The following is a 24834-nucleotide window of genomic DNA, read 5'->3' as shown; positions in this document are numbered from 1 at the left end:
ATGGGAATATCCTCAGTAGCTAATAGTTAAGGGAGACTGTCAACAGATCAGTTAAAAAAAAGAGCCAAACTTTAAAAGAGCCATTTGGAGAAGGAGATATTCCAGATTCTCCACAGAATGGTCATCAGTGGCAGTTCTCAGGCTGTCATTAGGACGTTGAAGCAGGCCGTAGAGCTTGTTACCTCTGTTTGCCTCCATTTTTTTTTCCTCTGCCAATGAAATGACAAGAGATGTGTTATGGAAGGGAACAGTATTTTGATCTCCTCCTGACATGCACTCAAGAATTTGCCAGGATTGCACGTGGTTCCAGAAGCAACAAAGTTCTACAGCCCAGGCATAGCCAGAATCAGATTTGTTTGTGGGATCACCCTTTTTCACTGACTGTGAGAGTAATGTCAGCAGGTGATCCCCACCTAGCACTGAAAGTAACTTCTGTGAAGAACATGCTTTACCCTGGAGTCATGTAATCTGTCCCTGTTCAATGGGCTTATGGTAGTGCATAGATATTGTCACACATCAGTGACAGATGACCTAACCACAAGGTGGGGTTTGGTATAGTTTTCAGTATGTAGATTGGTGATATCTTTAAACATTTGGACTTCCCTTTTCAGATGAGCTGATACTTAATTTTTGTAATCATTTCAAAGATCTTTCAGGTGCAACGAGCTATAAATCCTGCCCAGTCCATCCTATAGAAATATCAGTACTTAAGCACTGCTTAATATTTTTGAGTTAAAGACTATTTTAAAAAGATGTGTTTTACAAGGGAACATGTGAAGGACTATACAATGTTGAAAACCAAGTGGCTTTATCCTTAGCATAACAACTCTGGAGCATGCTCCAGAAGGATGAGTCACTGATGCTGTTTTCAAGTTTTAGTGAAAGGTCACTGAAGTCCAGTGACACAGATATTGTTGAAAAGTTTAGAAAAAGAGTATGCAGCTCCTGAAAAAGAATACCTGGGCTTTTCAGCTCTTGTGGACAGGAGCGTTTTATTCTTTGGTAGCCAATCTACAAAACTCCTGAGGCACCTTCAACTTACTTGAATACTTGAATAAGCAAATGGAGAGGCACTGTTCCCCAGAGCTAAAGAGAGAGCACAAAATTAATTCTGGGTGCATGCTGGGTGTGAACACTTGCACTGGCTGTGGTTTGAAGGAGGTAGCTGGTCTCTCTGCTGTGCTGCGTTCCCCTGGTGCTGCAGCTTCTGCTGTAGGAAGCACCTGCTGTTCTTTCTCTTTGCCTCTTATTCTGTATTGTTTTGTCAGCTAGAGATGAGTGTCTCACAGTGGTTTTCCTCGGAAGGGAGTGTTTACTGAAATGAATGTTCGGTTCCATCCAGGGCTGTTTTTTTGTTTTGCTTTGTTCTGATGTTCAGGGAGAATGCTAGCTTCTGTTAAAGCCACCTTTGAGTAGTTCAAAGCCAAGCCAACGTGCTTCATGTCTGAGAGTAAAGCATGGTGCGTGTGTGGTCTGCAGCCCTGACTTCACTAGCGGCTGGTAAGCCTTAAAAGAAGTCAGTCTGATCACTCGCAACGATGTCAAAGTGCATCACTGAGAGGACTGTCTTTATGCTGTTGTTCTTGCAGGAGATAGGTAGTGCTTGGTTTTCTTTCTCGGTGGTTTACTTACAATACAGCAGAGTGCATTTTGCCTGTCTGCTTACCACATCATGTAAGCTGAAGTTCTGCACTGAAGGGGCAGAATAATTACCCTCTGCTTTGGCTTGAGCTTGTGTTTTCCATTTCTTTCTAAACTTGGCATCGTTTGGACTGGTTGGAAAGAATGAACTGAAGTTTCTTGCACAGCCGGTGGTACAGGAAGCAGCTGTCCCCATGAGCCAGCCTGTTCACTTACCAGCCTGCTGTTGTGGGTGAGTTCACAAATGCAATTTTGGGTTACAGTTCTCAATCATGATGAAATTGTGCCTCGCTTTTTATACCCATATTGTATTGTACCACGGTGAAGGCCATGAATAATAGACCACCAGTTAAAAGTTGTGGTGGCAATAAATGCATGAATTCCTTGCAGGTTTTTTTCTGGCTTTGCCTGTGTTACTCAGAGGCTGGGTTCTGGCATAGTTGTCCCTCTTCTCTTGTACAACAACATGGAGTAATTATAAATACTGTGTGCAGCAGAACTGCTGGGATGGGAAACGAGCAGCTGAAAGGGTCTGCAGCCTAGCTAGCCATACCTGGCACGTTCTGCTTGCTGTGGTGTATTGCTTTCCATTCTGGGTTTAGCTAAAATTTGGTGTAGTTTGAGGATGGAGTTTCTGGTTTTCCCTTTTGGAAAAAAAAATAAAAATAAAATTCAGTAATGAAATTGCTATTCTATATTTCTCCTAAGGTTTTGTTTGTTTCTGTGCAGCCAGGACACATCCCATGTCACTAAATACCCTAAAAGTATGCAGTGTATCAGACTGACAGTTCCTCTGCTCAACAATATCAGCCTTTGAAAGATGCAGTATTTCAAAAATTTGTTGAGATGTATTGAAAATCGCAACTCTGAGATGTCTAGTAGTGGATTAGAGACAGCTGTTTGTTACACTGCAGCAATCTCACCATCTGTGTAGTCACAAATGGTTGATATCCCATCCCTGGAGACTTTCAAGGTGAGGCTAAATCAGGCCCTGGCTACCTGATCTATGTGGATGTCTCTGCTCATTGCAGGGAGGTTGAACTAAATGACTTTTAAAGATCCCTTCCAGCTCTAAGGATTCTATGATATTACTCCATGCCAGATACCAAAACAGAATCTCAGAATGGCTCGGGTTGGAAGGAACCTAAAGGATCATGAATCTCCAACCCCCCATCACAGGCAGGGCCACCAATCTCCCATTTAATACTAGACCAGGCTGCTCAGGACCTCATCCATCTGGCCTTGAACACCTCCAGGGATGGACGGGGCATCCACAACCTCTCTGGGCAGCCTGTTCCAGCACCTCACCACTCTCTCTGTAAAGAACTTCCCCCTGACATCCAACCTAAATCTTCCCTCCTTCAACTTAAAACCATTTCCCCTTGTCCTGATGTTACCAACCCTTTCAAAGAGTTGATTCCCCTCCTGTTTGTAGGCTCCCTTTAGGTACTGGAAGGCTGCAGTGAGGTCACCCCACAGCCTTCTTTTCTCCAGGCTGAACAAGCCCAGCTCCCTCAGCCTGTCTTCATAGATCATCTTTGTTGCTCTCCTCTGGACCCTCTCCAACAGCTCTCTGTCTTTCTTGTCTGGGGGCTCCAGACCTGGATGCAGTACTCCAGATGGGGCCTCACAAGAGCAGAGTAGAGGGGGACAATCACCTTCCTGTCTCTGCTGGCCACCCCTCTTCTGATGGAGACAAAACAGCTCCATGCTTGTTGATGAAATCCACATTGCCTATGGCAGATTTCTTAAAATGTTATGTCTGTGTTCTGCTTTCCACCTTTGTTCTGTTACATTGAGAAACAGCTTTTCTTTTCCCAGAAGTACAGATTTCCCATCACAAATATTCTGTAATTATTTAAAATTGATATGAATATTAAGCTTTTTTAAAAAAATGACTGAAATTGTCAGGGCTATGCTATGCAGTGAGGTATTTGGTCCTGTTAGGAATTGTCCAGGGGACTATTTTCAGATATTCCTTCTGGACTGATTATGCAGTGTGTGATACTTTTATTGTTGAACCACTTAGGTGTGTAGGAGTAGTGTTTCAAAACTCAGTATGCCTCCCAGACATGGAGTTAGTGTTTCAAAAGAAATTTCTTTACTGAGAGCTGTTATATTCAAGATGTTCGATGAAGTCTGGTGCAGAAGGTATGGAAAATCATTTTGACTTCTCCAGAGCTCAGGAGCTTGGACAACCTCTGCTTAGTTACCAGCCAGAGGATATATAATTATAAATTAAGTAATTAAGAAGTGCTCCATATGCTTTAGCACATCAGTGAAGTGCCAATAATCAGAGTGAGCTGCAGAATTAGAACAAGCAATGTCCTTTAAGTTCAAGGACACCTTTCTCCGTGTGGCATTCCTGTGCTTGGTGCCCAGTCCTGGCAGGTAGCTTGCTGTCATGAAGTGACAGTCTTCTGTCACTCCTGTACTATTCTGTCCATGCCACCTGTCTCTGGCACAGATTAATGAATACAGAGATGTGTTGAGGTTGTGAAGCTTGGTTTGCTGCAGTCGGTGAGGGTGAGCTGATATGAAAAGAAATATTCAGGGGAGGAGGGGTTGTTGCTAACCATATGGACAGGCCAAAGCAGCTCACGTCCTGCCATGGAGCAGTGGGTCTCCACAGAGCAGGGTTGCTTGGTGTGTCCTCAACACTGTTCTTGGAAAGGAGTGGAGGATAAGGTGAGCACAAGTGGGCATGGAACAGGCACCCGGGCGCTGGAACAGATCCAACTGATGCTGGGAGCTGGCAAAGCAAGATAGCAGAGTTGGCTTCTGGCAAATGGTTTCAGAGAAGTCACTGTCTTTGCACCTGACATGCAGACGTGCCATCCTGTCTATCCCTTTTTGCTGTTAATGCTATATGGAAAGTGCCAATGGAGGTGTGCTACTCGAACACATGATGAAGGGTGGTTATTTGCATGCCATTCTTTTTTGCATTTCGAAATGAACTTGTGCTTCTTGCTTCTGCAAGAAATAAAGGCTCTTATATTTTCCATCACATCCCAAGTCTGTATCTGCCTCTAGTGAGCTCTGTTCTTTCTTACCAAATATGCATTTACAGATCTGAGAGAGAGAGAGAGAGAGAAGAGGTGAAACTCTTAAGGCTTATTGCAGCAAAGAGCCTAGCAGAATAAGATAGGACATGGATTTTAAGTTCAATAATGTAAGCACTGAGTTTCTTTGTGAAAGAATTGTGTTAGTAATGATGGCAATAAGAAAAGAAAGGCAGCTAAAGCTAAGCTTGTGTAGCTATCCTTTTCTGAACACATTCATCCTATGCATTTTCATTTTTGTCCCAGAACATGTGGCATATCATTAAACAGAAGATCCTGAGTTGTGTCCAGTTCTGAGCCCCAGAGTACAAGAGAGACTTGGGCATAATTGCAGGGAGCCCAAGAGAGGGCTGCCAAAGCAACCAGGAGGCTGGAACATCTATTAAACAGGCTGTGAGAGCTGGAACTGCCCAGCCTGGAAAAGAGGAGGCTCAGGGAGATCTCACTGATGTCTATAAACACCTGGAGAGAGGTTGCACAAAGAACAGAGACAGTCTCTGTTCAGAGGTGCCCTGTGCCAAGACAAGAGGCCATGGGCATAAACTGCAGCCCAGGAGGCTCCCTCTGAACACCAGGAGCAGTGCTGTGCAGTGCAGGTGCCGGAGCACTGGCACAGGCTGTCCAGAGACTGTGGGGTCTCCTCCCTGCAGCTCTCCAGAAGCTGCCTGACCATGGGCCTGGGCACCCTGCTCTGGGTGGTGCTGCTGGAGCAGATGGGTCCAGAGCTCCCTGCCAGCCTCAGCCAGCATGTGAGTCTGTGGTTTTCACTTACCTGTAATTGAGCTCTGAACTGTGTGGTGGTGGGGCTCAAACAACACTGCAGCAGAAACTGCAAGAAATGTAAGGCTCTATTTTGATTTAGATGCAGTGAAGGAAGGAAGGAAGGAAGGGTAGTAAAGGTGAAGAGATGTAGGACATCTCTCTGTTCCTTCTTCTTTCTAATTAGACCTAGCATGTGTAGGTAATCAAGAAATATATCAGTTGCCTACAGTACTTAATTTTATCTAATGTTGTATTTTATTTCCAAGATGATAGTGTCACAATTACTTGACTATTTAATACAGTACCTTCTGATAGTGGTGTTGAATCTGGCTTCTCTTTACTGCCATGCAGTTCATGGCTTGGTGCTTATATTGCCTGGTGCTAATATATTTGACAGTTGGAAACACGGTTTAGCATCCAATAAGAGACGGTGTGAAATGCATTTTGATGTACAGTGTGGTGATGATTAATTACTGTGTCAATGCTGCCATCTATGGATCTTAAGCTAGTGTAGCAACAGATCTTTGGCACAGCAGAAAACAGGTATAACTAGATCATTCCTTTATGCACCTCCTCTACTTAGCCAATTATGCAGGAAAACCAATTTATAAAGACTGAAAACCATTCAGACCCTCCTGGGGAAGTGAACTACCTCATTATTTGTAAGCTTAGGATTTGCAGTTGTGGAATTGCAAATTCTTTTACTGTACAAAGAGTTGTATTTCTCATCCTGCAACGTCACCTTCTTGCATTTTGTTTTTGAACAATAAGATGCGGTTCTGAGAATGAATTGTAGGTGAACACATCCTTACTTAGAGTCTGATTTTACCCTGTAAAAGTGGAGAATTAGAAGATGCTTTGTTGAGGAATGGGAAAAGAAAGGAAAACAGTGTTTGTCATGCTTCTGGAGTTTAATATGTAACGTAAGGATAAAGATTAATAAATTAAACATTCTTGAGCTTTTAAAGCCAGCCACCCCCAGGTTTTATTTTATTTTGTTTGTCTGATAACTCTCTTTCAAAATTAGATGTAGTAGCAACAACTTTCTTACTGCAGCACATTGCTTTTCTGGAAGACTGTGTGTTTGCATTGTAAGCATTTAAATAATTTCATGAAAAGGAATGATGCTTTCTTTCTTACTAATGGAAGTAGGAGGCATCCTTTTTTAGCTTAGAAGTTGATTCCTAAAGGTTATTTTCTGTCTACCTGGGGATGGTTAGTTCTAAGAAAATTGACTTTTCTTTCTTTTCTTACTGTCAGCACGGTGTTTGGTTATTTTTTTTTTTTTACCCCTTCTCTTCCTCTTTCGGGAAGCAGCAGCACCTTGTTTGTTCCTGATGTTCAGCCCCTGTAAAGGAAGACAGGAAAGTGGAAGTCCCTTTGGAATTCTGAAGGAAATCCTGTAGCTAATTGTAGATGTCTGTGCCAAACAATTCTGAACAAATGATAATTTTGGCTATTGTTTGTAACTTGGCTTACTGATGGTAGTGCCCCATGTTACTTTGAAAACAGTCTTGTAGTAGTCATTATGTTCTAAAAATACCAGTTGTCTGATATTGGTACAAGTTCTGCTATGAGCCTTTATTGCTAGAATGTTTTTGTATTAAGGATCTGGTATCTTTTTGTAAAGCAGGTGAAATATCCCTCACCATTCTAAAATGAACTGCCTTTGTTCAGATGATAATCTGCAACTCTTTCTTCCCTCTCTTCAGATCTGGAGGGCAATTATTTGATGGGGGTATCTAATTATTTGATTGGGGCAGGGGAAAGAAGGAAAGGAAGGATGGGTAATTCTTCAAGCAGTTGGAGATGTTTTTGGTGTTAGGGAATACTGTGTTACAAAGACAGGGAGCTGAGCTTGTTCAGCCTGGAGAAAAGAAGGCTGCTGGGTGACCTCATTGCAGCCTTCCAGTACCTAAAGGGAGCCTACAAACAGGAGGGGAATCAACTCTTTGAAAGGGTAGATAACTGCAGGACCAGGGGAAATGGTTTTAAGTTGAGGGAGGGAAGATTTAGGTTGGATGTCAGGGGGAATTCTTTACAGAGAGAGTGGTGAACAGGCTGCCCAGAGAGGTTGTGGATGCTCTATCCTGGAGGTGTTTAAGGCCAGGTTGGATGGGGCTCTGAGCAACCTGGTCAAGTATTAAATGAGGAGGTTGGTGGCCCTGCCTGTGATGGGGGGTTGGAGATTCATGATCCTTGAGGTCCCTTCCAACCCTGGCCATTCTATGATTCTGTGTTATATGTTTTTGTAATAGTAAAGTGTATATGATTGCTGTCTCAGGGCAGAGAGGGTGACTGAGTAACTTCAAGAAGGAGGTCTTATATGGGTGGGTTCTTTAAAAGAACTCCTCTTGATATGCAAATAAATTAATTCACTAAGTTCAGTAGTTTTCTGAGAAGGTACAGTTGTATGATTGAATCTTTAATAAACAAATAGGCAGGAGGAAAGACAGTACATATAGGCGTAGTAAGAAAACTACTGTGGTTGCTCCACTGAAGTACTAAGAAATTAGAATGTGTCTTTTTCTGAATTAAAGGACTCTGCAGACCCTATGTGCAAAGAACAGGAATTTTTGGTGTGACTTTATTTTAAAATTTCTTCCTTGCTTTTATTTTATGCTTACTAAATGTACTAGTTGTATGTAGTCATCACTTTTGCTTCAGACACCTGGGTCTGTAGTTGAAAAAAAAAAAAAAAGAAGAAAGGAAAAAAAGAGGATTGTTTGGTGGTCTTAATGGGGAAGTATTTTTGCGAAGAAATCACTTCTTTGCCACAGCTTTTCTATTTTGTTTCTGTTTTGTCATGAACAAGCTAAATAGCTTCCTGCCAGCAACTTGGGCCTTAGAATATCCAAAGTTGTCTTTGTAAAAAGAAAACATGAGCTAAAGGCAGGGACCAAAGCAAAGTATGAAATGTCTTAACAAAAAACAAACAAAAACACACACACACACACACACACACACACACACACAAAAAAAACACCAGACGAACCTGACAAGAACAATAAAACCACCCCAAAAATGTGGGAAACACTAATTTTCAAGTGCTGTGGAACTAACAAACTGTGTGAGCAAGATGAACATTAAGGACTAGTAAAAAGAAGTTTGAAAAAATGTTATGATATCTGTTACAGTGTTCTGGTTATAATGTGATACGTTATGAGAAGAAATTTGATTTCCTTTTCGACCAATGAGTTTTTGAAAAGCCTCACCCAAGAAATAGTTAATTATATTTACTGTGGAAGGGTATCAAGGAGTAGCCAATTGCTGTACTGTTCTACAGAATTGCACTCAAAGTCTTGGAACGGAGGATATATGCATCATGTCTCAATAGTTGGCTCCAACTTATTGCTACCATGAGAATGTGCCGTAATAAATGATACAAAAATATCTGTGCTTGTCAGAATGGTCATCATGAATTGCTGTCCTTTGTGGCTCCGCTCTACCCAAGCTTTACACTAAATACGGAATCTGATGAAAGGTCATTGTTTAGTGCTGAAATCACTGGGGAGTTGGGAGTACAGGCCCTCTTCAGCTCATCGTGAAACTGGGTGTTGCCTTGCTTGGGTGTGGGCTAGGTGGTGTGCTGTCTGTATGGAATCGGGAGAGTGCAGAGAACTGGTGTGTCTGTGTTGGAACGCGAGGCCTGGTAGCTGAATCCAGGATCAGGTGTCAGAAGCCAAAAGGGAAGTCTGAAGTTTGTTTAGTTGTGGTGCCCACCCCTCCCTACCTAGTTCACACAGCAGTCAAATTTATCTGTGCAAATAGTTCTAGGAGGCTGATGCAACTCTGTGCCTCTCTCTGCCCTTCTATTATGGTAGAGACACAAAAATCATTGAGTCCCTCTCCTAGCTCTACACAGGACCACTTAAATTCAAACTATATGAGAGTATTGTCCAAAACAACGCATTGTCCAAAGTTATGTACAAAATGTGTATGTTCAATACAGAGAAAAAAGCAATCCCCATTACAACTTGGACCATTCCTGATAAAAGGTTACACTTTTAAGGCTATATACTTCTCAAGGACCTTTTGAAGTAACTGTCTTAAATGAAGAAAAGTTGCCCACTCTTTTTGGTTCGGTAGAGTGGTTCATAAGGGGCAGCTTACCAAAATAAGTGTCATGGTCTTGAGCAACTGTTGGACTGGTCTCTGCTCTTTAGATTTATAAAAAAATGTAAAAGCCTCAGCTGACCTTCATAGAAACATGATTTTGATTGTTACCAGGTTGTACTTTCTACTTTTTTTTTTTCCCCTCCCCCCCAGATTTGGAGGACATTTTTACTCAGTCTCCGGTGTATCCCAGCACGTCCCTGTGGACTTATGTAGCTTTAGTGAGCTACATGGCAGTATGGCCATACATGTTTTTCACACAGAGGGTGGTGACGCACTGGAACAGGTTGCCCAAGGAGGCTGTGGATGCCCCATCCCTGGAGGCATTCAAGGCCAGGCTGGATGTGGCTCTGGGCAGCCTGGTCTGGTAGTTGGTGACCCTGCACATAGCAGGGGGGTTGAAACTAGATGATCATTGTGGTCCTTTTCAACCCAGGCCATTCTATGATTCTTTCCTTATTGCTCAAAGGAATTGTCAGTTTGTATTGTTTCAAAGAGTGCATATCAGTGGTAATACACACGTCTGAAGGATTAAAGCTTCTTGTTTTCAGGCATTTTCAGATATATAGTCACAGATTTCTATTACCTAATCTAGGGAGCTTACACTGATAGCTTCAAAAGGAACAGAGACTTTGGATATTGAGTTTCTCAGTCCACATACCAGATTGCGATAGGTTTGGATTAGATGGGATAGGTAATCCTTCTGTCCATTAATATTCAATTATTGCTTAGTGGTAGCTGGCAATGCCATGATTTGTTGCATACACCTGACAAGTGATGTATCACCCTCTTTCTTTGCCAGATGGAACTTACTTTACTTACTGGCAAATTGTTGAGTGGGATTTTGAGTGCTTAAGTTCAAATGTGTCATGAGCAGATGATCAGAAATGATGTCTCAGAACTGTTTTTAAAAAATGCTATCTTCTGTTCTATAGCTAGTCAGACTTGAGGCCACCTTTTCCAATTTTCTGACAATATGGAAAGATGGGGCAAGATGCAAATGAATTAATTATGATGGCACCACTCTGGGAGGGAGCTTTGTTCCAAAGACTATCTCAGCAAACACAGCAGCCATTCCATATCTACCTCTTTTTTTTTTTTTTTTTGCCACTGCGTTCTGATGTAGGAAAAGATTTTTAGATTGGTAAAACACATCCACTACACTCTGATAAGAAATAGTAAATAAGAGGTTTTTTTTTTTTTTTGCAGCTCTTAAATAGGCCAGTATTATCTTGGTGTATTACGAAATACTTCATGTATTTTAAAACTGTATTTTTCTTCTTTAAAAAAAAAAACACGTATACATTTTTTTTTTTTTAAGTGTCTTGTAAACTTAGGAAAATAAAACCAAATCCATTAAGAACTGCTCAAAATAATGTATGCTTTTCTGTGGATGGCTTTTCTGTCACTTGTCAACATTCATTCTTTCAAGGACTTGATGTTTGGTTGTTTGTTTTCCTTCACTTAATGGTCATATTCCATAATGAGATGTTAACTTGGCTATGTCCTTCATCACACTGTGGTTCTTTGGGTCTGTGACTACCATTTTTTTTTCATCTTTTGATTAACATAGTGTTTTAATAGCTGTGCACTCTGACAGAGGTGTAAAAGAACATCCAACCCTATGTTGTTGAAGCAGTATAACATCTTGTGCTTTCCCCCTTTTCTTCTTAACATTTTACCCAGAATTCAACCTAAATTCCTGCATCACTTCTCAAAAATCAACCTGCTTGGTATTTCATCTAAGTTCATATATTTCACAGTGTCAGAGAATCTTGGGATGGCTGAGACTGGGAGCTCTGGACCCAAGTAGAGTAGGATGCCAGGCCCATGGCCAAGTAGGTTCTGAAGCTCTCCAGGGAGGAGACCCCACAGCCTCTGGGGCATCATCATCACTTTGGTTGGACTCCATTCATTATGTCCACGTCTCTTTTGTATTGAGTGGCTCAGAACTGGACACATTGTCACAGTGAACAGCAAACTGTGGGAAGACAGGGTAGCTAGCAGTAAATACCAGACATGAACCTCAGTGTCCACTGTGGGGTCGAGGAGTGTTTCCATTCCACAAATAAAAAAGCTCATGTTTTATTCACACTTTAGTGTACATGAAAGGCCTAAGACAGTAGCTATGGGTCTGTCACAGTAGCTAGCTTCTGTGCCATCTAATCTCTCTTATGCTAAGAAGTCTGCATTCCTTCTTCAGTTAATTTCTTTTAGGCTGCATTTAAGAGAGGTGAGTGTTTGTAGTAATCCTATTGAATGTTCATGCAAATGAACACTTAAAAGAAAAGAAGGAATATTTGCTATTGCCTCTATGCATACTTTTCCTCCATCCATAGTTTACCCCATCTCCAAAAAAATCTTGAGTCTGCAATACATACCAGTAAACTCCATTAAAATAATTTCTGCTCAGTGCAGTAATAGAAGTGAAAAGGAGCTAGAGTTAAGGGACTAGATCAGAAAATGAGAGCTGATGGTTTTTTATTATCTTGGGAGAACTATGAAGACCTTAATCTGTGGAGCAAAAGAAGAGGCTGAACAATGGTTTAAAACAAAAACAAAAACAAAAAACCAACACATCAAAAAAATAGTTGTATGTGCAAAGTGACACATTATCTGTGTAAGTGAACTTAACCACCCAGGCTCTGACCTGAGGGCTCTGACGTATTTGGCTGATGGAAAGAGCTGTGTTAGTTCAAAACGTAAATATCACTTCCTCAGCTGTGTTCTCCATCCCTCTACCAGAGCCTTCTAAAGAAGTCAGCAAGAATAAACATGTGGCATTTCCTCACCTGCTGAAGGTGCAGTTTTAATATGTGAGTGAGTTGATGAAGTGCAGGCTGCTGCTTACGGAGCCGTGCAGCCTGCACTTTCCTATCTGCAACTTGCAGTTCAAGTCATCTGGCTTCATACAGGCAGTAGTTATAGGGAGATAAAACAATGTTATAAAAACACGCACATTCTTGTAGGAATCATTCTGCTTTGTCTGAAGTTTCTGAACCTTCTCACTTGTGGATGGATGAATTGCAGGACCAAAGCAAGGAAAGCAATGGGAGCGTGTAGCTGGAGGGTAGAGGAGGGACTTTGTCTCTCTGTGTCTGTATCATAAGATTCAGGTTTGATTGCTGGGATGCTTGTTGGTAAAGCGTTGGCTGCTGTAGCACCAGTAACCTTTGCCAGAGGAGGGAGACAGATGAGGAAGAACCCTGTAACCTGCCCAACAGGGTTCTAGACGTTTTGTCACTACAAGCCCCGTATTTAAGGGCGATAAGAGACCAAAATAGTGTTATCAGCCAAAATCTCTGCCCTATATAAAGCTGTGCCATCTGAGATGTTAGGCTTACTTCTGTGTTGCTGATACCACACTTCTCAGATGGGCACACGTGCATGCACACAAAATTGATAGTTAGATAATGTTATTTAAGAGAAAGGAAGCTGGAGGAAGTATTTTGATAAAGAAAGTGTTGTAAATGGCTGAATGAATCTAGAAGCAAGGCAGTGCAGCTTTGAAAGGTTTTTCCTTTTGTTTGGGAATGACCTTCGAGGTCATCAACTCCAGCCATCTGCCAGACCTACTGAGCACCATCACTAAACCACGTCCCTTACTGCCACGTCCCTAGGACTCTTCAGTATCTCCAGTCATGGTGTCTCCACCACTTCCCTGAGCAGCCTGTCCCAAAGCTTGAGAAAACGTGAAGAAATTCCTTGTAATAATATTCAGTCAAATCCTACTCTGGCACAACACCATTTCCTTGCATCCTGTCATTTGTCACCTGAGAAAAGAGATTGACAGCCTCATTACCACAACTTCCTTTCAGGTTGTAGCGTACAATAAGGTCTCTGCTGAAGCTCTTTTTCCCCACACTAAATAAGCCCAGTTCCCACAGCCGCTCCTCACAAGTCATGTGTCCAGTCCCTTGAGTGGCTTCAACGCCCTTCTTGCACACATTGAAGCACCTCAGTATTGTTCTTGAGGTGAGGGGCCCAAAACTGAACACAGCACTCAAAGTGCAGTCTCACCAGTGCTGCGTACAAGGGGACAATCACTTCCCTGGTCCTTCTGGCTGCTGTTTCTGATTCTGGCAGATGCAAGCAGAGAGTACTAAGTGGCATTTGTATCTGCAGGCAGACACTTAGAAAAGTAGGTGTCACCACTTCCACACTTACTTTTTTTGTTACTTTTATCAGTCACAAGCGATAAGGATGTTATTATTACAGCTCTGTGAAGTAAGTGTGATTATTCAAGTTGGAAATATTTTATTTTTAAGGGGAGAGAAACTGGCCTGCACTGCAGCAGGTTTAATTGCTGCAGTCAGTATTCTGTAAGTAACTTATGGAGGTAAACATTATGTGAGCCTTTGCCAGCTTAGTTAAATATTGCCAGCTATCTTAACCCTTTCTAAAAATAAATGAGTTGTAATTGAATTTATGTACTAGATAGTTTTAAACAAAGATTATTAGAAGAACCAACAATTGTTAAAAAGAAGCTGCATGCACTACGTGTACCGTTGTGAGACTACTTACATCTCTCTGAATGGTTCGTTACTTGTCTATCAGAATCAGAGTAGCAAATAGAGAGGAACATGGGATTGAAAAAAGAGGAAAAATAAATGGATGGTTACTATATTTTGTATTTCTAAACTTTCTGAAGTGAAAACAGATAGTTTCTCTAAAAGTGTTAAGTAGTTACTATATTTCTGTGTATTTGTTGGCCATTCTCATCACCCTAAAAGATGGGAGTATTTTTAACATTCAGATTTTATATTTTTCTTTTCTTACAACCATCACTTCATTCCAGTTCCTATCAGAGGCAGCACTGCTTGAAACTCTCTCTCAAATTTTAGGATAGCTCACTGTTATGCTCTCCATGACCAGCAATTTACTTGCATTTTTTTCCTATATTTTCTTATAGCTTTATCGTTAACTGTCCCACTTTGGTTCTATTTGCAACAAAAAATCATTCATTTAATTTTTTAACGTAGTCACTTTGGTCTTTTTGATTTGAAAGAACACCTTTTCTTTTTGGAGGGAAGGAATTGTAACTGTCTTTATCATTCTGGTATTACAGTTAGAAAAGCGATAAATGAAATAGCAAACATTTTGCATCAAGGAGAGGCTGGTTCTTTCTGCTTCCTTGCAAGGAAGGCACAAACACCTAAATGCACGTAGCTGTTTATTGCTAGCCAATAAAAGCTAATAACAAGTGATGAAACCTTATGTTTCTTCTGATACTGAGAGCCCTGAGCTGATAAGAGCATTGGGTAGACCCTCGGTCAGTGCCTTCCTGTGGTGAGGTTCACCAGCTTTGAGATAACTGATATTTCTGCATGGTCTTTCTCATGATGCAGAATCTACCATCACTGTCAGCAGTCAAACCTTGAGTGAGGACTTAGCTTTTCAGACTCCCTTGGACAATACACTCCATTATTCTCATCTCATTAATAAAGCTACAGTCCTAGAACAAATGTGCATAATCTGAATTTCATATGGAGGAGACAATACATTATACCTCTGCTTATGATTAAATATGCATTGACTACATGTACATTGACAAATTATGCATTGCCTATGCACGCATTGGTTGATTATGTTATTGATTAGGTACACCTTGATTAAGTAGTAGTTCCATGATGTCTATGAGGCATAGACCTGGATTAATCGTTGTGTGGCTCACTCACTCTTTATGGAACAGTTGTCCACTGGCTGGCTTCTACCACAGTGAAACAAATAATTATTGCTGAAGTTACTTCTGCAACCTGATTCAAAGTTCTGCTCTTTTTTTTTTTATATATCTCACGGGTCAGAGAAGTGTTGTTGTTCTAAGCAAAGGTCACTTAAGACCCTAACCTTTACTTCTTTAATGCTCTGCAAATTTTGGTGCATCTTATTGATACACCCCGATGTTTTTCCCCTCTTTGCAACTGCTGTCACTGTTATCTGCATGGAAGAGTTTGCTGTAAGTAGGTGAATTAGATGGAGCATTAATCACAGTTCTTATTTTGAACTGGTTTTTTTTTTTTTTTTTTTTTTTTTTGAGATGCTGGCAAACTCTGAAGAGAGAACCAAAAATTTCTTCCACCCAAGTGTGTCTGTGGCCAATGAGGTGCACTTGTTTCCTGTTTTTGCTTGGAAATAGAAAGTGACACCTTGTGAAAGAGCATTAGAATCAGATTTCTGAGAAGAGAGTTCAGAGTTCAAACCCCATAATTTTACCCTGATATTCACATCACTTTTGACAGAGGATATAAATTAATAGTAAACATTGCTATCTCTTGGAAAACTGATTCAAACTGTAAAAACAAACACCACTTAAAAAAAAAAAAACTCTGAAGAACTTATCTTAGGCTGAAGAGGCTTTATCTGTTGCTAAAAGCACAGAGTAACAGAAGGGCTTGGTTTGGAAGGGACCTTAAAGCCCACCCAGTCCTAACTCCCTGTTGTGGGTGGGGATGCCTCCTGCTATGTCAGGGCCCATCCAATCTGGCCTTGAGCACCTTCAGGGATGGGGCATCCACAGCCTCTCTGTGCAGACTGTTCCAGTGCAAAATACAGTATGTTACTAACTCTTCACTGATTTCTGTTCCAAAAATATTTTAATGAACTTTTTTATTACAATTCTAATTGTGAGTCATTTAATTTCAGCAGGAATTTGCAAGCTGTAGCACAAGAAGCACTGCAAAAGGGTTATAGGATGGTGGTGGTGCTTGGCTGCTTGAATGGAGATGCCGAGCTGTACAGTAAGTGCCCACTCATCACCAGCAATGAATTTACTCTATTAGGAATGCAGAACTACAGCCAGAGGACCTGACTTTTCCAAATTCAACTTCCACACACAGCAGAAGACTGGAGGCAACATATAGCAGCCTTTAATGGAGGCAGTAAAACAAGTTTGGGCAGCAGGAGGCATTTCCCCTTAGATTCACTATCTGTGGTGGTCCATGGGGTGGTCTGTCTAGCTGTGTAGGTTTGCTTAGCTGTTGGCAGCTTCCCTAGTGCTCACATGTATGCAGAGGCTGCTTGAGGCCAAAGGCATGGGATGAGGGTACTGGCTGAATGGCCTTACTGGTGCAAGAGAAAAACAGCAGAAGAGGATGAAGAGTATCCTAGCTGTGCCCAGAATTGAAAGCTGCTCATTTTGTAGCCATCACTGGTGTTTGTGGTCACTAGTTCCACTGCTGCCGGTGGTAGCAGAGCACGTTGCTTCTTATTCTGCTGTAGCTTGTGGGTTAAGGAGGAGTTAAAGATGAAAGATCTTTGTTTGGTGATATTTATACAAACATAATGTGTTATGCCAACAAACTCAGATGGCTTGATATTTTTTTTCTCCATAGAACTGAGATACTTTCTTCCAGGCCACAGTTTTTTTAGTGATACACAAGATATTGTGTTCTTAGAGACCTCTAGCCAGATATCCTGTCTGATAAATTACATTGTTTTTTGTCTAGAACAAAACCATGAGGAGAGATAATGAAATGTTGTCAAGAATCAGAGATATACAAAGAGAAACATAGAATCATTTAGGTTTGAAAAGATCCATAAGATCATCTAGTCCAACCATCCATGCAGAGACCAAGTCCACTACTAAGTCATGTTCCTAAGCCCCATCTCCTTAACATGTTTAAACATAACAACAGAAGAGTACTTTAGAAAAAAATGTATTTTTCTAAATACAAAGAGCAGAATCATATAAAAATGATTATCGATGGAAAGACAGAAGGGAAACTTTCTGTTTGTTTTAGCAGAAAAAAAGTACTAGGCAGTACTAGGCAGTACTAGGCAGTACTAAGGTCCACAAGTCCATGGGACCTGATGGGGTGCATCCACGTGTGCTGAGGGAGCTGGCGGAGGTCATTGCCGAACCGCTCTCCATCATTTTTGAGAGGTCTTGGATAACAGGGGAGGTCCCTGAAGACTGGAGGATAGCCAGTGTCACTCCGGTCTTCAAAAAGGGCAAGAAGGAAGACCCGGGTAATTATAGGCCTGTCAGCCTCACCTCTGTCCCTGGAAAGGTGATGGAACAGCTTGTGCTGGATACCATCTCCAGACAACTGGGAGAAAAGGAGGTTATCAGGAGTAGTTAGCATGGGTTCACCAAGGGGAGGTCGTGCTCGACCAACTTGGTGGCCTTCTATGATGCTGTCACATGCTGGGTGGATGGGGGAAGAGCAGTAGATGTAGTCTACCTTGATTTTAGAAAGGTATTTGATACTGTCTCCCACGACATCCTTATAACAAAGCTGAGGAAGTGTGGGATAGACGAGTGGACAGTGAGTTGAGTTGAGAACTGGCTGACTGGCAGAGCGCAGAGGGTGGTCGTTGGTGGTGCAGAGTCTGGCTGGAGACCTGTGACCAGTGGTGTCCCCCAGGGGTCTGTGCTGGGTCCGGTCTTGTTCAACATCTTCATCAATGACCTTGATGAGGGGATAGTGGCCACCCTCAGCAAGTTTGCTGATGATACGAAGTTGGGAGGATTGGCTGACACGCCTGAAGGCTGTGCTGCCATTCAGCGAGACCTGGACAGGCTGGAGAGCTGGGCAGTAAGAAACCGGATGAGGTTCAACAAAAGCAAGTGTAGGGTCTTACACCTAGGGAGGAATAATTGCATGCACCAATACAGGCTGGGGGATGAGCTGCTGGAGAGGAGCTCTGCAGAGAGGGACCTGGGCGTCCTGGTGGACGGCAGGTTGGCCATGAGCCAGCAGTGTGCCCTTGTGGCCAAAAAGGCCAATGGCATTCTGGGGTGCATTAAAAAGAGCGTGTCCAGCAGGTGGAGAGAGGTGATCCTCCCCCTCTACTTTGCCCTGGTAAGGCCTCATCTGGAGTACTGTGTCCAGTTCTGGGCTCCCCAGTACAAAAAAGACAGGGATCTCTTGGAAAGAGTCCTGTGGAGGGCCACAAAGATGGTGAAGGGCCTGGAGCATCTCCCCTATGAAGAAAGGCTAAGTGAACTGGGTCTGTTTAGCCTTGAGAAAAGACGCCTGAGAAGGGACCTGATCCAGGTTTATAAATATCTGAGGTGTGGCGGCCATAGCGGTGAGGCCAGTCTCTTTTCAGTGGTACGTGGAGACAGGACGAGGGGAAACGGACATAAGCTGCAGCACAGGAAGTTTTGCACGAATGTGCGTAAGAACTTCTTCACGGTGAGGGTGACGGAGCACTGGAACAGGCTGCCCAGGGAGGTTGTGGAGTCTCCTTCTCTGGAGATATTCAAGTCTCGCCTGGACGCCTACCTGTGCGACCTGGTGTAGGGAACCTGCTTTGGCAGGGGGGTTGGTCTTGATGATCTCTAGAGGTCCCTTCCAGCCCCTACAATACAATTCTGTGAAAATTGCTCAAATAAATGGTATCTCTCTGGGCTTTTTACTTGGATTTTCAACTTTGAGCTCTTGTGGAATTTAAGTGGTGATTTAGAAGAAAACCCAAATAATGGAATAATTCTGTAGTTTATCTAAACTAATATGAATATGAAACTTTGCCCTCTTGCCCCTCTTTTATCATAAGAAAACTATTATATATTTTTTTTATTTGCTAGTCCAGACACATTTAAAATAGTTGATCTGTGCTCAGCTAAGTGAAGGAATGTGATTTTGATGGGTATCTGTGTTGTTTCAAATAGCTTCTATTGAAAATGCACTGTACTTCTTTTTTCAGTTTTTTCTAGCATGCAAAAACCACTTGTCCTGGAGTCTTCATTTCTTTCACTGTCAAAAATACCTCATACATGCCACTGACACAGCTGCTTCATCTCTTCCTGTCCAACAGGGCAGAGGGATCTATATTGTTATTACAATAGACAGAATTATTGTAACTTTCCACACTTAGAAACTGCAGTGTGAAGGTTTCACCAGATTGCTTGGTATCATTAGCTGTTGTCAAAACGTTATTTGACTGCTTAGTAGCCTAGTAAGTTGAGAGTAATCAGTTTTCAGCATCTCTATATTTAAAGTAGGCTGCATCGATGTGCCTTCTGCTAGCTAACCACAACTTCCCTCGAAAGTTACATGCCACAGGAAGGATGAAACTGCTATGTCTAGCTTATTAGAGTGAGGAACATGTTTCTCCTTGTGCATGGTATAAAACTGCATACTTTTCTGGAGAGGGTAGGATAACCACAAATATTGCTGCGTTCAGAACAGGTGCAAAGCTTGCTTTTTTAGTTTAGCACTTTGCACAACATCTGTCACAAGTGAGGAAAAGAAAAGGGGAAGAGGAGAAACTCATATTTTTGCACTGAGAAAAAAAATGGATGCAGCCTTTTGGAAAGAAATCTAAGCTGTGTCTTGACCATTTTTTATTTTAGGAGGATATTTTAGGATTGACAGTGAGCTTAGAGGACAACACTAGACAATATTTCAGTTATTATTTGCTAGTTTTACCCTAAGAACAGTGAGTTTCATGCTGCCTTCTTGTCTGACTAAATCAATGTTTTGACCAAATTTGTTACAGTCATAGAAGGATGCAGGTTGGAAGGAATTGCAGGAGATTGTCTGTCCCTGGTAGTACTGATTTAGAGCTGTACCCAGTAGATGTTGAAAATCTCTTAAGGATAGAAATTGCACAGCCTTTCTGAGCCACCTTTTTTTCCACCCACTAATGTCATGGTGAAAAAATGCTGCCTCCTATCCGATTGTTACTTACTGCAACTGTGTGTCTCCATCTTTGCTTTGCCCCCCCAGGAGCATAGCAAGAGTCACGGTACTCCAAGTATGATCTCACACGTGCTGACTAGAGAAGGATTGCTTCCCTTGATGTTCTTTCTAACATGGTCCTGTACATATTTGGCTAAGAGGCCACAGTACTGGCTCCTTTTGAACTTACTGTCCACCAAGACCCAAGACCTTTTTGACAAGCTGCCTGCTATTTAGGCTGTGCCCAGCCTGCTCTGTTGTACGATTCCATGTCAGGTAGAGGACTTCACATTTGACTTTTCTGATTTGTTGAAATTCCTTTGAGCCTGTTTTTCCAGACATTTGAAGTCCAGTTCTTCTTTATTTGGTGTGTTTGAGCAAGTTGATCCAAATTTGGCAGTAATGCATTGGCATCCCATCTATGTGCTCCTGTGGTAGGAAAAGTAATACGATGCACTGTTGGATAGCCTGCTCTCTTCTGCCACCGGCTCTAGCACATTCAGATTTGCATTTTTTCTGTGTTTTGGCCTTCTTTCCTTCTCTCTGCAATTTGTATGAAGTGACCGATAGCTTGGTGTTCATGGGAAAAGAGATTAGATGACTCAAAGGAAGGCGTTTCGTGGCAAGTCTGAAATCATGAGGGAAGTGGACAGGGTAAACATAGAGTCAGCATGTTCACTCATTTCCAGTATGGCAAACAGGGGACTTCAAATGAAACTTGCAGGTGTCACAGACAAAACGAAATGGTCCTAGACACCATGCACAGAGTGGAACTTCTTGCTTCAAGATGCTACAGACTTTTATGTGGGTTCAAAAAGGGGTCAGACAAACTGATGGAAGAAAGACTGACTTGTGTTATATGCAAAGATAAGGTATGTGCCTCAAGAGGTCCAAAGTTAGACATTGCAGGAAACCAAGGCAGTATTCTGAGAGGGGGGAAAAAAAAAAAAAAAAAAAAAAAAAAAAAGAGGAAATACGTTTGAGCATTTATTATAGAAAACCTAGTTTTTCCTCAGAGAAGAATTGCAGCTTGATTGTATTCATTTTGTACTGTAGCCTTAGTCTACAGATGGGAGTAGGAGATGTTCCTCTAAAATTAATTTGATGTTTTTCAAGATTCTTCACCTTGTCTGTACTGAGACAGCATAGAGAGATACTGCTAAAATACAAATTGTTGAGCTTTGTCTTGAGCTCTTTTTCTGCTGTGTATCATGGGCATGAAGGTAGAAGAGACAGACTACATCCCTGCTTTTCAGGTCCTCTAAAACTGATTGTATAAGGCAGAGTATCATTCCTCATTCTCTTCAGCTGTGCCACATTCATTTTCACTTTATTAGAGGTTCATAGTCTTCATGGAGTATATACATTCCTTGCTTACCTGAAAGCTTTTGAATTTCAGGACTAAATTAGTCTTTACTGCAACCTTTTTATATTAATAAGCTAGCTGGTAAAAGAGGAGTCATTAAGCAGCTTCAGGAACTGTGCTATTTGTGGTAGCATCTTTACTATTTCACACAGCTGCTGTTACTGGCTTTTGATAAGAGATGAGTGTAGCTGACAAGTTCCTCATCTGTGTAGCTTTCAGGACAATAGCAAGAGTCAGGCAGCAATTCCTGCAGGAGTTAGTGTCCCAGGGCTCTCCTGAGTACTGTTCCAGTCACTGATGGACATCCTACCCTCATTGTTCCATTCTGAAGTTGTCATTTTGAGTCAACAGGGTTTTGCTGGAGCCATTACAACTTGTTTGACAAAGACCAGCTTCTTTTATGTTAACTCTAGTAGTTAAATTGCTAGCCAGATACAATTCTGATGGCTGTTTTTTTTTCCTTCTTTTTTTTTTTTTCTTTTAAATGGTTGTTTTTTTAAGTTTTCTTCCATTAGACTTCGCTAAGATCTTTCTAATGTCTTTGTTTCTGTCAAAGCTGAATGTCAGTTTGTCTCCAGACAATGTTCCAGAAAGCCACAGAGTTTGAATGTGGAGGATAACTGCAGCTCTGCCCGTTTGGTTAGTGAGCATGTTAACATAGTTTGTGGAAGCTAAGTGCAGATAATAGATCAGTGTCTTAGAGCAGGGCTTCCATATAGGCCTGTATGGTGGCTTGATGCTGGCCAGCAGCTAAACACCCATGCTGCTGCTGGCTCATTTTTTCCTCCCCCAGGATAGTGAAGAGAATAGGAAGAGTAAAAGCGAGAAAACTCATGGGTGGAGGTGAAGACAATTTAATAGGTGAGAAAAAAACAAGCAGTGCAAAAGCAGTTGCTCACCACCTATCCTAAGCAGGCTGATGTCCAGCCAGTTTCTGAACAGATACCTTGGAAGGCAAAACACCCTGCCTTTCTCTTCCCCTGCTTTTTCAATTTTGTTATTTAGAGACCATAGAGATTTTGTATATCAACAAAATGCATAATGTGAGATCATCTCAGTCCTGAAAGGAAACAGTACCTATTTGGAGATAATTGTGTCCCTTCTATCAGCTTTCCAGGAGCTCTGAATTTCCAACAGAAAAGCTTGGTATGGCTTGGGTAGTTTGGTTTCACAATCTAGTGACTCTGTCTGTTTGGAAACCCAGAATGCTACTCTCCTCTTATCAGACCTGCTTTCTGCTAGGGTTGCAGATCTTCACCTAAGTCTAAAACATTTTTCCTTCACTGCCCGAATGCCGGACATCTCAGGAAGTCCTGTTGCAGGAAGAAACAGCAAAAAAGACTACTTGTTCTAACTTAGCAAAGAGACTTGTAAAATGATGGTTCTTTGAAGTTGTCTTCCCCATCATTAACTCTTCCATTTACCTTTGAATATCTAGTGGAACTAAAGAAATATAACTTGTCATACAAGCTTATTTTAGTCTTTAGTCCTCTTAGCAGCTGCCCTAGCCATACCCTGCTAAGTCTTGAATTTTAAGGTGTTCCATTATTTTGTCATGAACAGTTTTTAAGGTCCTGACTGGACTTTGCCCTCCAAATAAAGACCCTGTTTGTCAATAGAACTTCATTGAAATCCTCCTGAATTAAGCTACTTGAATCTAATGCTGCTTGTCAGTTACTTGCTTCATGTGTGAAAAGGGAGAACAAGATCCAGATCTGTACAATCATTTCTCAGCTTGTCACACAAAAAAGCTCATCAAAACCTTTTACCAAAGATGGATTTTGATTTTCTCTTGCAAAGTTCATACTGCTTCAGCCACATGTTGCATAACGTGGCATTCTCTTGTCTTCTCAGAGCAACAGAATCAGATCTTTCCTTTCTCTTTGTGGAAAGTACAAAGATCCAAGGGAATCTTACTCTATGATGTGTCTTGCTCTAATGTATCTGTCTCATTAGAAAAGAACTTTGGTTTACTTTAGGACAGTGTTCCATGATATCTTAAACAAGAAATACAGAAGTAGTTTGAAATTCCTACCCGTGAGAAACACCGGCAGTGGATATTTCCTGGACATCTACTAGTGCCAGTCATGTTTGCTAAATGTTATGTGCTACCTTTGGAATAACTGTCTGCCAATCTGCATTTTGCTCCAGGAATTTGCTGGTGTGAACTTCCTCAGTGTTAATGACTAACCTTCTCTCGAAGGAAAAAGTCAGGATACTTAATTTTAATCGTTTTGTTTCAACAGTCTCTTTATGTGTTCAGAGCCCTTTCGCTTCCTACTTTCTCAGCATGTTGTATACTCAGCGTTGGAGAGGAGAAGAGATACCAGCTACAGTTTTACTCCCTTTATTCGTGTGTTTGAGGCATGCAGGAGGAGAGGGACTGGAGGTGTGCTTCTGTGGGTAAAAATTCTGTTCTAAAAATATTCCAACAAACAACACCAGGGAAAGGGTGCCTGTAGAATGAACGGGAAAAGGCTTCCTGAAGAAAACGGGTCATCTGGGAGGAGCTGCAAGCTTTCAGAATTTTTCAGCTTCCCTTGCTCCCATGCAGCAGCTTCTTACCACCGCTCTGGTGACGGCCCCACAGCACAATTGGTAGAAGAAAGACAGCTCCTTTAAAACAGAGTCATAGACCAGCTGAAATCAGCACCACTACTTTTGGCAGTTTCTAATAGGCAGTTTCAAATTTCATATAAAAGAATCTCGCTAATATGAGTTTGCGTGATCTGTTAAGTACTGATGAGCATTGAGGGGAAGCAGTGGCATCAGCTACCTAAGTTAAGTAAATTGTCACTTTGTCTTTAGGACTTTTGTCAGGAAGCTGAGCTTATCTTTTCAGTTTTTTATTGTTATTATTTTTTTTTAATAATCATTATTGTTTTGTTTATTTGAGCAAAAGCAGTGTTTATGAAGTTAGCTGTTTGTTTTTAAAATCACGTTGACATTCTCAGAGTCTGGACTTGAAAATAACAGAATGGCTAACATGAGAAAACAGGGACAGAGAAACTGAAGTTGTCAATGCAGCCCTTCACTTTGTTTCTGCTTAAAAGTGAATAAATATGTGCATTATAGAATCATAGAATCATAGAACGGTTTGGGTTGGAAGGGACCTTTACGACAATGTAGTTCCAACCCCCTGCTATAGGCAGGGATGCCTCCCTCTAGACCAGGTTGCTCACAGCCCCATCCAGCTGAGCCTTGAATGCCTCCACGGAGGGAGCATCCACAGCCTCACTGGGCAACCTGTTCCAGTGTC

The 24834-nt window shown here is 41.7% G+C and overlaps 1 protein-coding gene across 4 annotated transcripts in view; it reads left to right on the top strand.

Annotated features, from left to right (window-relative positions):
• Window positions 1-24834, top strand: part of UBAC2 (UBA domain containing 2) — a 96620-nt gene that overhangs the window by 20059 nt on the left and 51727 nt on the right. The gene's annotated exons all lie outside the window — the stretch shown is intronic.

Source organism: Meleagris gallopavo, chromosome 1 (assembly GCF_905368555.1).
Source record: "Meleagris gallopavo chromosome 1, MGAL_WU_HG_1.1, whole genome shotgun sequence".
NCBI classification, from domain to species: domain Eukaryota; kingdom Metazoa; phylum Chordata; class Aves; order Galliformes; family Phasianidae; genus Meleagris; species Meleagris gallopavo.
This window is presented reverse-complemented; position numbering and strand designations above follow the sequence as displayed.